At 37.1% G+C, this 15,098-nt stretch overlaps 1 non-coding gene and 1 pseudogene across 1 annotated transcript; both read right to left on the bottom strand.

The window, feature by feature from the left end:
* Positions 1 to 1,086: 1,086 nt before the first annotated feature.
* On the bottom strand, positions 1,087 to 2,066 carry LOC124973243 (telomere length and silencing protein 1 homolog; annotated as a pseudogene).
* A 12,209-nt stretch (positions 2,067 to 14,275) lies between these two features.
* Positions 14,276 to 14,377, bottom strand: LOC124973260 (U6 spliceosomal RNA). Its single transcript, XR_007106653.1, has one exon. It is a non-coding gene; the product is annotated as a U6 spliceosomal RNA (small nuclear RNA).
* Positions 14,378 to 15,098: the final 721 nt, after the last annotated feature.

The following is a 15,098-nucleotide window of genomic DNA, read 5'->3' as shown; positions in this document are numbered from 1 at the left end:
TATCTATTTCTATGAAGAATATCACTGGGATTTTAATTGGAATTGCATTGAATCCATTTAGCACCTTTGGTAGTATGGCCATTTTGACAATATTAATTCTGCCTATCCAAGAATGTGGACTATCTTTCCATCTCTTAAGGTTTTCATTAATTCCTTTCTTTAGTGTTTTGTAGTTTTCATTGCAGGAGTCTTTCACCTATTCTGTTAGATTGATTCCCAAGTGTTTTTATTTTTGAGGCTACTGTGAAAGAAGTGGTTTTTTCTAATTTCTCTTTCAGAGAATATGTCACTTATGAATAGAAATGCATTACATTAATGTGTATTGATTTTATATCATGCTACTTTTCTGCATTTATTTATTAGATTCCAAAGTTTTCTGGTGGAAATTTTTGGATTCTATAAATATAGAATCATGTTATCAGCAAATAGTGATAACTTGATTTCTTCTCTTCATATTACTTTAATTACTTTGGTCTGTCTAACTTCTCTGGCTAGTGTTTTAAGGAAGATTTTGAATAGAAGTGGTGAAAGAGGGCATAATTGTCTTATTCCAGTTTTTAGAGGGAATGCTTTCAGTTTTTCTCCATTAAGAATGATTTTGTCTGTGGGCTTGGAATAGATAGTCTTTCCAATGTTGAGGTGTTTCTACTATCCCTATATTTTCTACTGTTTTGAGCATGAAGCGGTGTTGTATTCTTAACTTTAAGTCTATTGATGTGATGAATTATGTATTAATTTCCAGATGTTGAACAAACCTTCCATCCCTGGTATAAACCCCACTTGATCATGGAGCACTATCCTTTTAATATGTTCTTGTATGCAACTTGCCAGAATTTTTTAAAAGATTTTTGCATCTATGTTCATCAGGGATATTGAGCTAATGTTTTCTTTCCTTGATGCGTCTTTATCTGGTTCTGACATCAGAGTGATACTAGTTTCATAGAATGAGTTTGGAAGGGTTCCCTTCTTTTCTTCTGCACTGTGTCTGCCCAACACTGAATGCACCAGCCAAGGAGCGGCCCACCTGGGCCTTCTTCAGCAGGGTGGGGTCCAGCAAGTGAGTGCTGGTCACATCCCCTCAATGTGTCAGTACTGCCTGTTCATCTTCTTGAACTTCTCATAGTGATAGTCATCAGTGGCCTTCTCATTATCAGGAAGCTTGTGGTTAGGAGGGGGCCACTCAGGCTCTGGCTTCTCTATGTCACCTACACACAAGAACCGGGCTTTGGGCTCTTCTTTCTCTGGATGGGGACATCAAGATCCTCATGATAAAAATCAGTTTTGTTGCACATAAATCACAGTCCTGTTTGTGGGCATGAAGGATGTCTTGCTGTCTTTCTTCTTGTTCTGCTCCTCTGCCAACAGGTGGGCCTTGGCATCCTCCATGGAAATGATATTTTTTATTTTTTCATCAGTGCCCTGGGCCATCTTGGGGATGCCATTCAGCATCTGGTTGGAAAGCATCTCCTCAGTCTTCTTTGCAGAGGAGATGTGGATGTTTTCAAGAAGTTTATACAGACATTCCTCTGCATTCTTTGGCTTGACTTTCTGTTCCTCATGTGCCAAAATTCCTTTCCTCTTATTTAGATCTGCCTCAATGTACTTCATCATGTCTGCATTCTCATCCCTCTGGTTGGTTTCTGCAGAAAGTAATGTCCCCAGATGAAGGTCCTCCTCCTCACTAATCTTATCTTTCCCCTTTCCTTCAGTTTCTTCATGTCCACCATATCACCTGTCTTCATCTGAAAGGGATCATCCACTAGTGTGATTTCTTTTTTTTCTTTTTTCTTTTTTTTCTTTTTGCAGTGTTGGGGATTGAACCCAGGGCCTTGTGCTTGCAAGGCAAGCACTCTACCAACTGAGCTATCTCCCCAGCCCATGGTTTCTTTTTGTACCTTCTCTCCCACAAGCAGGGCAGCAGCACTCTCCCCATTGGGCCTCTTTCTCAATTTCTTCACCTCTTGGGTCTATTCCAGTTTTAGCCAAACCTCCTCAGACTCCTGCTCATCTTCCTCCAACTTGGAGTGAGCCCTGCACCAGCAGAACATTTTCCTGGTGACCCACATGGTGATGTGGCACTGGGTCTGGCCACTGAGGAGCTGCTTGTATTAGTTCTTCTTCGAAGGTCTTATAAAATTCAACTGAGAATCCCTCTAGTCCTGGGCTTTTCTTCATTGATAGACTTTTGATGGCTTCTTCTATTTTGGTGCTTGAAATTGATCTGCTTACATTGTGTATGTCTTCCTGATTCAGTTTGGGAGGATCATGTTTCCAAAAATTTGTCAATATCTTCAATATTTTCTATTTTGGTGGACTACAGATTTCCAAAGCAACTTCTAATTATGTAATGTATTTCAATGGTTGTCCATCAAGATATTTTCTTTTCTATGATGATTTTTACTAATTTGAGTTTTCTCTATCCTTCTCTTTGTTAGTATGGCTAAGAGTTAATATATTTTGTTTACTTTTACAAAGAATCAACTTTTTGTTTTGTCAATTTTTTAATTGTTACTTTTGTTTCCATTTCATAGACTTCAGCTGATTTTAATTACTTCTCATATTCTACTTTTGGTGTTGATCTGTTTTTCTTTTTCTAGGGCTTTGAGGTGTAATGTTAGGTCATTTGGTTGTTCAATTTTTATTATTCTAATGTATGAGCTCAGTGCAATGAACTTTCCTTTTTTTACTGCTTTCAGAGTGTCTCAGAGATTTTGATATGTAGTTTTGTTGTTTCTTTTACCTCTAAGAATTATTTTATTTCTTTCCTAATGTCTTCTGTTATCATTACATCATTCAATAGCCTATTGTTTAGCCTCCAATTGCAGGAGAAGTTTTTGTTTTTTATTTTATCATTGATTTCTAATTGCATTTCATTATGATCTGATGGAACACAAGATAGTATCTCTATTTTTTTTGTATTTATTAATGTCTACTTTGTGGTATAGCTTATGCTCTATTTTGCAGAAGAATTCATGAGCTGCCTAAAAGAAAGTGTACTTGCTCCATGATGAATGAAATATTCTATACCTGCCCATTAAGTATATATCATTAATTGTATTATTTAATGCTATATTTTCATTGTAATTTTTTATTCAGAGTTTCTATCCATTTGTGAGAGTGGTGTTTTAAAGTCACCCAGTATTATTAGATAGTGGTATATTTGATTCTTCAAATTGAGAAGGGTTTGTTTGATGTACAGGGATGTATCATTGTTTGAGGCGTAAATATTTAAAATTGTTATGCCTTGCTGCTTTATTGTTCCCCTTAGCAGTATGAAATGTCCTTTATTATCCCTTCTGACATAGATTTAAAGTACATATTTTCTGAGATAAGGATGGAGACACGTGCTTTTTTACTGAGTCCCTGTTCATGGTTTGTTTTTCTGAATCCTTTCCTCTTTAGTTTGTGAATGTCTTTCTCTATGAGACAAGTGTCTTGAAGACCACATATTGTTGGGTCTTTCTTTTAATTCAACCTGCCAGTGTCTTTTGATTGATGAGTTTAGGCCATTAACACTCAGAGTTACTCTTTTGATATGATTTATATTTCTGGTCATTTTTGCTTAATTTTGGTTTTTAACTTGAATTGGTTTCTACTTTAATTGACTATTCCTTTAGGGTTGTTTCTCCATTTGTGGACTTGCATTATTGTTTTTCACATCCCCCTCATGAAATAATTTGCTGAGAATGATCTCTACTCCAGGCTTTCTATATGTATGTTCTTTTAGCTTTTGTTTATCATGGAAAGATTTTACTTCATCATCAAATCTGAAGGTTACTTTTGCTGGGTATAAGATTCTTGATTGGCATTCATGTTCTTTAAGAACTTGAAATATATTGTTATAGACCCTTCTTGCTGATTGGGTCTGGGTTGAGAAATCTGCTGATATCTGTGTTGCTTTCCCCTTATATGTAATCTGATGATTTTCTCTCACAAACTTTAAAATCCTAACTTCATTTTTTAAATTTATTTTTATTGTAAACAAATGGGATACATGTTGTCTCTGTTTATACATGGAGTAACAACATACCATTTGTGTAATCATATATTTACATAGGGTAATGATGTTTGAATCATTCTGTTATTTTTTCCTTCCCTCCCACCCCTCCCACCCCTTTTCCCTCTATACAGTCCCTCCTTCCTCCATTCTTGCCCACCTCCCTCTCCCCATTATGTGTCATCATCCACTTATCAGTGAGATCATTCGACCTTTGGATTTTTGAGAGTGGCTTATCTCACTTAGCATAATATTCTCCAATATCATACATTTGCCTGCAAATGCCATGATTTTATTATTCTTTATAGCTTAGTAATATTCCATTGCACATATATATATATATATATATATATATATATATATATATATATATATATACCACAGTTTTTTTTATACACTCATCAATTGAAGGACATCTAGGTTGGTTCCACAGTCTGGCTATTGTGAATTGAGCAGCTATGAACATTGATGTGACTGTATCTCTGTAGTATGCTGATTTTAAATCCTTTGGGTATAGGCCAAGGAGTGGGAGAGCTGGGTCAAATGGTAGGTCCATTCCAAGTTTTCTAAGAAATCTCCACATTGCTTTCCAGAGTGCCTGCAATAATTTGCAGCCTCACCAGCAATGTATGAGTGTACCATTTTCCCCACATCCTCTGCAACACATATTGTTGCTTTTATTCTTGACAATCGCCATTCTAATTGGGGTGAGATGGAAACTTCGTGTAGTTTTGATTTGCATTTCTCTTATTACTAAAGATGGTGAACATTTTTTCATATGTTTGTTGATTGCTTGTAGATCTTCTGTGAAACATCTGTTCATATCCTAGCCCATTTCTTGATTGGGTTATTTGTATTCTTGGTGTAGAGTTTTTTGACTTCTTTATATATTCTGGAAATTAGTACTCTAACTGAAGTATGAGTCGCAAAGATATTCTCCCACTCTGTAGGCTCTCTCTTTGAATTGCTGATAGTTTCCTTTGCTGAGAGAAAGCTATCTAGTTTGAATCTATCTCAGTTATTGATTCTTGATTTTATTTCTTGTTCTATGGGAGTCATGTTAAGGAATTCTGATCCTAAGCCAACAAATTGAAGATTTGGAACTACTTTTTCTTCTATAAGATGCAGGGTCTCTGGTCTGATTTCAAGGTCCTTGATCCATTGTGAGTTGAGTTTTGTGCAGGTTGAGAGAGAGGGTTTAGTTTCATTCTGTTGCATATGGATTTCCAGTTTTCCCAGCACCATTTGTTGAAGAGGCTATCTTTTCTCCATTGCATATTTTTGGCCCCTTTGTCTAGTATGAGAAAATTGTATTTATTTGGGTTTGTGTCCATGTCCTCTGTTCTGTACCATTGATTACCTGTCTATTTGGGGGCCAATAAAATGCCATTTTTGTTACTACTGCTTTATAGTATAGTTCTGGCATTGCAATACCCCTTGTTTTATTCTTTCTGCTAAAGATTGCTTTAGCTATTCTGGGTTTCTTATTCTTCCAGATGAATTTCATGATTGTGTGCTCTATTTCTGTAAGGAACTTCATTGGGATTTTAATTGGAATTGCATTGAATCTGTATAGCATTTTTGGTAGTGTGGCCATTTTGACAATATTCATTCTGCCTATCCAAGAATATGGGAGATCTTTCCATCTTCTAAGGTCTTCCTTCTTTCTCAATGCTTTGTAGATTTCATTGTAGAGATCTTTTACCTCTTTGGTTAGAGTGATTCCCAAGTATTTTTTTTTTGTGGCTATTGTAAATGGAGTTGTTTTTCTCATTTCCCTTTCAGCTGTTTTGTCACTTGCATATAAAAATGCTTTAGATTTATGTGTGTTGATTTTACAGCCTGCTATTTTGCTGAATTCATTGATGAGGTCTAGAAGTTTCCTAGAGGAGTTTTTGGATCCTCTAAATATATAATCATGTCATCAGCAAATAGTGACAGCTTAAGTTCCTCTTTTCCTATTTGTATTCCTTCAATTTCTTTGGTATGCCTAATTGCTCTGGCTAGAGTTTCGAGGACAATGTTGAATAGAATGGTGAAAGAAGACATCCCTGTCTTGTTCCCATTTTTAAAGGGAGTGATCTCAGTTTTTCCCATTAAGAATGATGTTGACCATGGGCTTAGCATAAATAGTCTTTACAATGTTCAAGTATGTTCCTACTATCCCTAATTTTTCTAGTATTTTGAGCATGAAGGGGTGTTGTATTTTGTCAAATGCTTTTTCTGCATCAATTGAAATAACCATATGATTCTTATCCTTAAGTCTATTGACATGATGGATTATGTTTATTGATTTACAGGTGTTAACCCATCCTTGAATTCCAGGGATGAACCCCACTTGATCATAGTGCACAATTTTCTTAATGTTTTTGATACGGTTTGCCAGTATTTTGTTAAGGATCTTTGCACCTATAGTCATCAAGGATATTGGTCTAAAATTTTCTTTCCTTGATGTGTCTTTTCCTAGTTTGGGTATGAGTGTGTTATTAGCTTCATAGAATGAGTTTGGTAGGGTACCCTCCTTTTCTATATCCTGGAATACTTTGAGAAGTATTAGAATGAGTTCTTCTTTAAAGGTCTTGTAGAACTCAGCTGAGAATCCATCTTGTCCTGGGCTTTTCTTGGATGGTAAATTTTTTTTATTTTATTTATTTTTTAATTGTAAACAAATGGGATACATGTTGTTTCTCTATTGTACATGGAGTCAAGGCATACCATTAGTGTAATCATAAATTTACATAAGGTAATGTTGTTTGAATCATTCTGTTATTATTTCACTTCCCACCACCCTCCCTCCCCTCTTTTCCCTCTATACAGTCCTTCCTTCCTCCATTCTTACCACCCTCCTTATCCCTAACCCTAAACCTAAACCTAACCGTACCACTAACCCATCCTACCACCCATTATATGTCCTCATCCACTTATCAGCAAGATCATTTGACCTTTAGTTTTTTGAGAATGGCTTATCTCACTTAGCATGATATTCTCCAATTTCATCCATTTGCCTGCAAATGCCATAATTTTATCATTCTTTATGGCAGAGTAATATTCCATTGCATATATATGCCACAGTTTCTTTATCCATTAATCAATGAAGGACATCTAGGTAGGTTGCACACTCTGGTTATGGTGAATTGAGCAGCTACGAACATTGATGTGGCTGTATCTCTGTAGTATGCTGATTTTAAGTACTTTGGGTATAGGACAAGGAGTGGGATAGCTGGGTCAAATGGTGTTTCCATTCCAAGCTTTCTGAGGAATCTCCATAGTGCTTTTCAGAGTGGCTGCACCAATTTGCAACCCCACCAGCAATGTATGAGTGTACTTTTTCCCAACATTCTTGCCAACACCTATTGTTGCTTGTGTTCTTGATAATTGCCATTCTAATTGGGGTGAGATGGAATCTTAGGGTAGTTTTGATTTGCATTTCTCTTATGACTACAGATGTTGAACATTTTTTAATATATTTGTTGATTGCTTGTACAACTTCTTCTGTGAAGTATCTGTTCATTTCCTTAGTCCATTTGTTGATTGGGTTATTTGTATTCTTGGTGTAGAGTGTTTTGAGTTCTTTATATATTCTGGAATTTCAGGCTCTGTCTGAAGTATGAGTGGAAAAGATATTCTTCCACTCTGTAGGCTCTCTCTTCACATTACTGATAGTTTCCTTTGCTGAGAGAAAGCTTTTTAGTTTGAATCTATTCCAGTTGTTGATTCTTGCTTTTATTTCTTGTACTATAAGAGTCCTGTTAATGAAGTCTGATGCTAAGCCAACAGTTGAAGATTTGGACCCACTTTTTCTTCTATAAGATGCAGGGTCTCTGGTCTGATTCTGAGGTCCTTGATCCATATTGAGTTGAGTTTTGTTCAGGGTGAGAGATAGGAGTTTAATTTCATTCTGCTGCATATGGGTTTCAAGTTTTCCCAGCACCATTTGTTGAAGAGGCTCTCTTTTCTCCATTATCTATTTTTGGTCCTTTGTCTAGTATGAGAAAATTGTATTTATTTGGGTTTGTGTCCTTGTCCTCTATTCTGTACTATTGATCTACCTGTCTATTTTGGTTCCAATACCATGCCATTTTTGTTACTATTGCTTTGTAGTAGAGTTGAAAATCTGTTATTGTGATACCCCCTGCTTTGCTCTTTCTACTGATGATTACATTAGCTATTCTGGGTTTTTTATTCTTCCAGATGAATTTCATAATTGCTTTCTCTATTTCTGTAAGGTACATCATTGAGATTTTAATTGGAATTCCATTGAATCTGTATAGCACTTTAGGTAGTATGGCCATTTTATTTATTTATTTATTTTTATTATTGTACACAAATGGGATACATGTTGTTTCTCTATTTGTACATGACATAAAGGCATACCATTTGTGTAATCATAAATTTTCATAGGGTAATGTTTGATTCATTCTGTTATTTTTTCCCTTACCCCCACCCTCCCACCCCTCTTTTCCCTCTTTACAGTCCTTCCTTCCTCCATTCTTGCCCCCCTCCCTAAACCTAACTCTAAACATAATACTAACTCTTCCCACCCCACATTATGTGTCCTCATCCACTTATTAGTGATATCATTCTTCTTTGGTTTTTTGAGATTGGCTTATCTCACTTAGCATGATATTCTCCAGTTTCATCCATTTGCCTGCAAGTGCCATAATTTTATCATTCTTTATGACAGAGTAATATTCCATTGTATATATATATAGCACAGTTTCTTTATCCATTCATCAATTGAAGGACATCTAGGTTGGTTCCACAATCTGGCTATTATGAACTGAGCAGCTAAGAACATTGATGTGGCTGTATCTCTGTAATATGCTGATTTTAAAATCTTTGGGTATAGGCCAAGGAGTGGGATAGCTGGGTCAAATGGTGGTTCCATTCCAAGTTTTCTAAGGAGTCTCCATACTGCTTTCCAGAGTGGCTGCACTAATTTGCAGCCCCACCAGCAATGTATGAGTGTACCGTTCTCCCCACATCATCGCCAACACCTGTTGTTGCTTTTGTTCTTGATAATCACCATTCTAATTGGGGTGAGATGAATCTTAGGGTGGTTTTGATTTGCATTTCTCTTATTACTGGAGATGTTGAACATTTTTCCATATGTTTGTTGATTGCTTGTACATCTTCTTCTGTGAAGTGTCTATTCATTTCCTTAGCCCATTTGTTGATTGGATTACTTGCATTCTTGGTGTAGAGTTTTTTGAGTTCTTTATAGATTCTGGAGATTAGTGCTCTATCTGAAGTATCATTGGCAAAGATTTTCTCCCACTCTGTAGGCTCTTACTTCGCATTGCTGATAGTTTCCTTTGCTGAGAGAAAGATTTTGGTTTGAATCTATCCCAGTTATTAATTCTTGCTTTTATTTCTTGTGCTATTGGAGTCCTCTTGAGGAAGTCTGGTCCTAAGCCGACATGTTGAAGATCTGGACCTACTTTTTCTTCTATAAGATGCAAGGTCTCTGGTCTGATTCCGAGATCCTTAATCCATTTTGAGTTTAGTTTCGTGCATGGTGAGAGATATGGGTTTAGTTTCATTCTGTTGCTTATGGATTTCCAATTCTCCCAGCACCATTTGTTGAAGAGGCTATCTTTTCTCCATTGCATATTTTTGGCCCCTTTGTCTAGTATGAGAAAATTATATTTATTTGCGTTTAAATTGTGTATGTCCTCCTCGTTTAGTTTAGGCAATTCATATGTCTCTAGAAACCTGTTGATGTCTTTGAAATTTTCTATTTTGTTGGAGTATAGATTTTCAAAATAGCTTCTAATTATGTTTTGTATTTCAGTCTTGTCTGTTGTGATATTTCCTTGTTCATTCCGAATTTTAGTGATTTGGGTTTTCTCTTCTCTTCTCTTTTTTAGTGTGGCTAAAGGTTTATCAATTTTGTTTATTTTTTCGAAGAACCAACTATTTATTTTGTCATTTTTTTGTATTGTTTCTTTTGTTTCAATTTCGTTAATTCAGCTCTCAGTTTGACTATTTCCTGTCTTCTACTACTTTTGGTGTTGGTCTGCTCTTCTTTTTCTAGGGCTTTAGCTGTAGTGTTAGGTCGTTCATTTTTTGAGTTTTACTTCTTTTATTAAATGCATTCCATGAAATAAATCTTCCTCAAAGTACTGCTTTCATAGTGTCCCAGAGATTTTGATATGATGTTTCTTTGTTCTCGTTTACCTCTAAGAATTTTTTAATTTTCTTCCTAATATCTTCTGTTATCCATTCAACATATAATAGCATATTGTTTAATCTGCAGGTGTTGGATTGGTTTCTGTTTTTTACTCTTTCATTTATTTCTAACTTCAATCCATTATGATCTGATAGAATACAAGGTAGTGTCTCTATCTTCTTGTATTTGCTGACATTAGCTTTGTGGCATAATATATGGTCTATTTTAGAGAAGGATCCATGTGCTGCTGAGAAGAAAGTGTATTCACTCTTGGTTGGATGGTATATTCTATAAATGTTTGATAGGTCGAAATTATTGGTTGTGTTATTGAGATCTATGGTTTCTTTGTTCAATTTTTGTTTGGAAGATCTGTCCAGTGGTGAGAGAGGCATGTTAAAATCACCTAGTATTATTGTGTTATGGTCTCTTTGGTTTCTAAAATTGAGAAGGATTTGTTTAACATACATGGATGAGCCACTGTTTGGGGCATAGATGTTTATGATTGTTATATCTTCCTGATTTATGCTTCCTTTAAGCAGTATGAAATGTCCTTCCTTATCCCTTCTGACTGACATTGGCTTGAAGTCCACATTATCTGAAATGAGGATGGATATACCAGCTTTTTTGCTGAGTCCATGTGCATGGTATGTTTTTCCCCATCCTTTCACATTTAGTCTATGGGTATCTCTTTCTATGAGGTGAGTCTCTTGCAGGCAACATATTGTTGGATCTTTCTTTTTAATCCAATCCACCAGTCTATGTCTTTTGATTGATGAATTCAGGCCATTAACATTCAGGGTTATTATTGAGATATGATTTGTATTCCCAGTCATTTGGTTCATATTTTAAATATTATTTAATTATTTATTTATTTTTTGACACATCTTGGTTCCTCCTTTATTTGACAGTTCCTTTAGGATAATTCCTCCTTTTGGTGATTTGCTTCTTTGTTTTTTATTTCTTCCTCATGGAATATTTTGCCAAGAATGTTCTGTAATGCTGGCTTTCTTTTTGTAAATTCTTTTAGCTTTTGTTTATCATGGAAAGATTTTATTTCATCGTCAAATTTGAAGGTAAGCTTTGCTGGGTATAAGATTCTTGGTTGGCATTCATTTTATTTCAGAGCTTGAAAAATGTTTTTCCAGGCCCTTCTAGCTTTTAGGGTCTGGATTGAAAAATCTGCTGATATCCATATTGGTTTCCCCCTGAATATAATTTGGTTCTTTTCTCTCACAGCCTTAAAAATTCTGTCTTTATTTTGTATGTTAAGTATTTTCATTATAATGTGCCTTGGTGTGGGTCTGTTGTAATTTTGTGTATTTGGAGTCCTATAAGCCTCTTGAACTTGATTTTCCATTTCATTCTTCAGATTTGGGAATTTTTCTGATATTATTTCATTGAATATATTGTTCATTCCTTTGGTTTGTTTCTCTAAGCCTTCCTTAATCCCAATAATTCTCAAATTTGGCCTTTTCATGATATCCCATAGTTCTTGCAGATTCTGTTCATGATTTCTTACCATCTTCTCTGTTTGTTCAACTTTGTTTTCGAGGTTAAATATTTTGTTTTCAATATTGAAGTTCTGTCTTCCAGGTGTTCTATCCTATTGGTTATGCTTTCTATAAGTTCTTAATTTGGTTTATTGTTTCCTTCATTTCAAGGATTTCTGTTTGTTTTTTTTCAATATCTCTAACTCTTTATTGAAATGATCTTTTGCTTCCTGAATTTGCTCTGTTAACTGTCGATTGGTGCGATCATTCAATGCCTGCATTTGCTCTTTCATCTCATCATTCAATGCCTGCTTTTGCTCTTTCATCTCATCATTTGCTTCCCTAATCATTTTAATTATGTACATTCTGAACTCCCTTTTTGGCATTTCTTCTGCCATGCTGTCATTGGATTCTATTGATGTAACATCTAGATTTGTTTAGGGCATTTTCTTCCCTTGTTTTCTCATATTGTTCAGGAATCAGTGGGTCATTAAGATATTGCATATTTCCTCTATCGACTTATAATGTCCCTGAAGATTGCTAGTATATCCCCTCTTATCCTTCAGTAGCCTGAAGTCTTGGAGGAAGTTGATAATGCGGAGCTCCATGAAGAAGCTGCCTCTCTAGGGTGGTGACCCTCAGGTCATGTATATTCCCTGCTAGTGGTCAGTGTTGTCTCCACTTGTTGACCAATGATCATCCAACGGGGAACTAGGCTGTGCGCTGAGGCAAGTCCTGTTTGTGCCTGTGTCTCTGGTTTTACCGCCCCTGTGGGAGAACCTCTCCCGGTAGGAAGACTCACTCGGTGGGAATGTCTTGCTGGTCAGTTCCCCTCCTAGAGGTTCCCCTCAATCTACAACTACCGCCTGGGCTGGGCTGTCTTCCTCTGCAATGTTCCCAGGGGCCCGGACCTACCTCCTGGGTCTTGGAGCCTCACCCTCCACAGATGAGTCTCCTTAGGCTGCCTCTCCCAGATAATCTGCCCACAGTCCTGGAAACTTCACTCCACCCCTAGGCGTGTCTCTAGTGTGGCTCTTCCAGCAAGAAGCCACCTAGCTCCTGGGACCCTACTCTGCACCTAATCACCTGGCTATGTGGCCCCTCCTCTGAACCACCACCTGGAGCCCCGTACAATAGCTTCAATACCCAGAGACCCGCCACACACCTCCTCCACTGGACAGCAACCCGGTTTCTGACGCAGCCACTAGGAGTCCAAGCAACTCACTTCGAGTCTCCTCCTCCTGCCAACCTCCCGTAACCCTAGGCAGTCACTCCAAGCCCAAGTGACCTGCCATGTTCCTCCTCCTCCCCCTCGTGGTTGCCCCCCGTGTGTTCAGGGGTGGTGGCTCCGAGACCAAGTGACCCACCGTGCTCCTCCTCCAGGCAGACCACCGGTGTTGAGGAGCAGTCACTTTTAGTCCAATCAACTCACCACTTGCCTCCTCCTCTGGCAACCGCCTGTGGCTCTGATGAAGTCACTCCTAGACCAAGCGACCCGCCATGCTCCTCCTCTTCCTCTGTGCAACCCCCCAGTGTTCAGAAGCAATTACTCTGAGTCTAAACAGCTCACCACGCAGCTCCTCCTCAGGCAGCCGCCCGGAGCCCCAGTGGTTGCTCCGAGTCCAAGCGCTGTGCTGAGCCGCCTCCTCTACAATGATCCCAGTTGTCCGTGTTTACCCTTCCAGCAGGGGGAGGGGCGTCTCGCCGGGCAGCTCCACTTCACAAATTCCCTGCGTTCCGGGGCTACTGCCCCATCCGGGACACCTCCCCAATGGGAGAGACTCACCTGGCGGCTTTGAGTTGGTCCCAAGTCTCTCACTATCTCCTCTTTAAAATCTTGCATCCTGGAGCAACGTGAAATGCAGCCACCCTCTAGGCTGCCATCTTGAAACTTAGTATGGCCATTTTGACAATATTAATTCTGCCTATCCAAGAACATGGGAGATCTTTCCATCGTCTAAGTTTTTTTTTTTAAATTTCTTTCTTTAGCTTTCTGTAGTTCTCATTGTAGAGATCTTTCACCTCTTTTGTGAGATTGATTCCCAAGTATTTTATTTTTTTTGAGGCTATTGTGAATGGGGTAGTTTTCCTAACTTCTCTTTATGAAGATTCATCATTTATGTATAAAAATGCATTGGATTTATGAGCATTGATCTTGCAACCTGCTACTTTACTGAATTCACTTATGAGTTCTAAAAGTTTTCTGGTGGAATTTCTAGGTTCCTACAAATATATAAACATGTCTTCAGTGAGCAGGGATAGTTTGAGTTCTTCTTTTCCAATTCTTATCACTTTAATTGCTTTGGCTAGAGTTTCAAGGACAATGTTGAATAGAAGTGATGAAAGAGGGCATCCCTGCCTTGTTCCAGTTTTTAGGTGTAATGCTTTCAGTTTTTCACCATTTAGAATGTTATTGGCTATGGGCTTAGCATAGATGGCCTTTACAATGTTAAGGAATGTTCCCACAACCCCAGATTTTTCTAGTGTTTTGAGTATGAAGGAATGCTGTATTTTATTGAATGCTTTTTCTAAACCTATTGAAATAATCATGTGATTCTTAACTTTAAGTCTGTTGATATGGTGAATAACTTCTATTAATTTCCAGATGTTGAACCAAAAAATATGGAACGCTTCAGGAATTTGCATGTCATCCTTGCGCAGGGGCCATGCTAACCTTCTCTGTATCATTCCAATTTTAGTATATGTGCTGCAGAAGATGTTTAGATTTTTAATGGCTTCTTCTATTTCATTGCTTGATATTAATCTGTTTAAATTGTGTATTATCCTCCTGGTTCAGTTTGGGAGGAGCATATGTTTGTAGAAATTTGTCAATATATTCGGTCATTTCTATTTTGTTGGAATACAGATTTTCAAAATAGCTTCCCATTATGTTCTGTATCTCAGCGGTGTCTGTTGTGATATTTCCTTTCTCATAAATTTTTTATTAATTTGAGTTTTCTGTCTCCTGTTTGTTAGTATGGTAAGGGTTTGTCTATTTTGTTTACTTTTTCAAAGAACCAACTTTTTTGTTGTCAATTTTTTGAATTGTTTTTTTTTTGTTTCAATTTAATTGATTTCAGCTCTGATTTTAATTATTTCCTGTCTTCTACTACTTTTTCTGTTTTTCTGTTCTTGTTTTTCTAGGGCTTTGAGCTGTAATGTTAGGTTATTTAATTGTTGACTTTTCATTCTTTTCTGGAATGTGCTCCATGCAAAGAATTTTCCTCTTAGTACCACTTTCATAGTGTCCCAGAGATTTTGATATGTTGTGTCATCATTCTCATTGACCTCTAAGAATTTTTTGTATCTCCTCCCTGATGATTTTGCTATCCATGTTTTATTCAATAGCATATTATTTAGTCTTCAGGTGTTGAAGTAATTTCTGTTTTTTATTTTGTCATTGATTTCTATTGTCAGTCCATTATGATCTGATAGAACA

Source organism: Sciurus carolinensis, assembly GCF_902686445.1.
Source record: "Sciurus carolinensis chromosome 14 unlocalized genomic scaffold, mSciCar1.2 scaffold_114_arrow_ctg1, whole genome shotgun sequence".
Classification (NCBI taxonomy): domain Eukaryota; kingdom Metazoa; phylum Chordata; class Mammalia; order Rodentia; family Sciuridae; genus Sciurus; species Sciurus carolinensis.
This window is presented reverse-complemented; position numbering and strand designations above follow the sequence as displayed.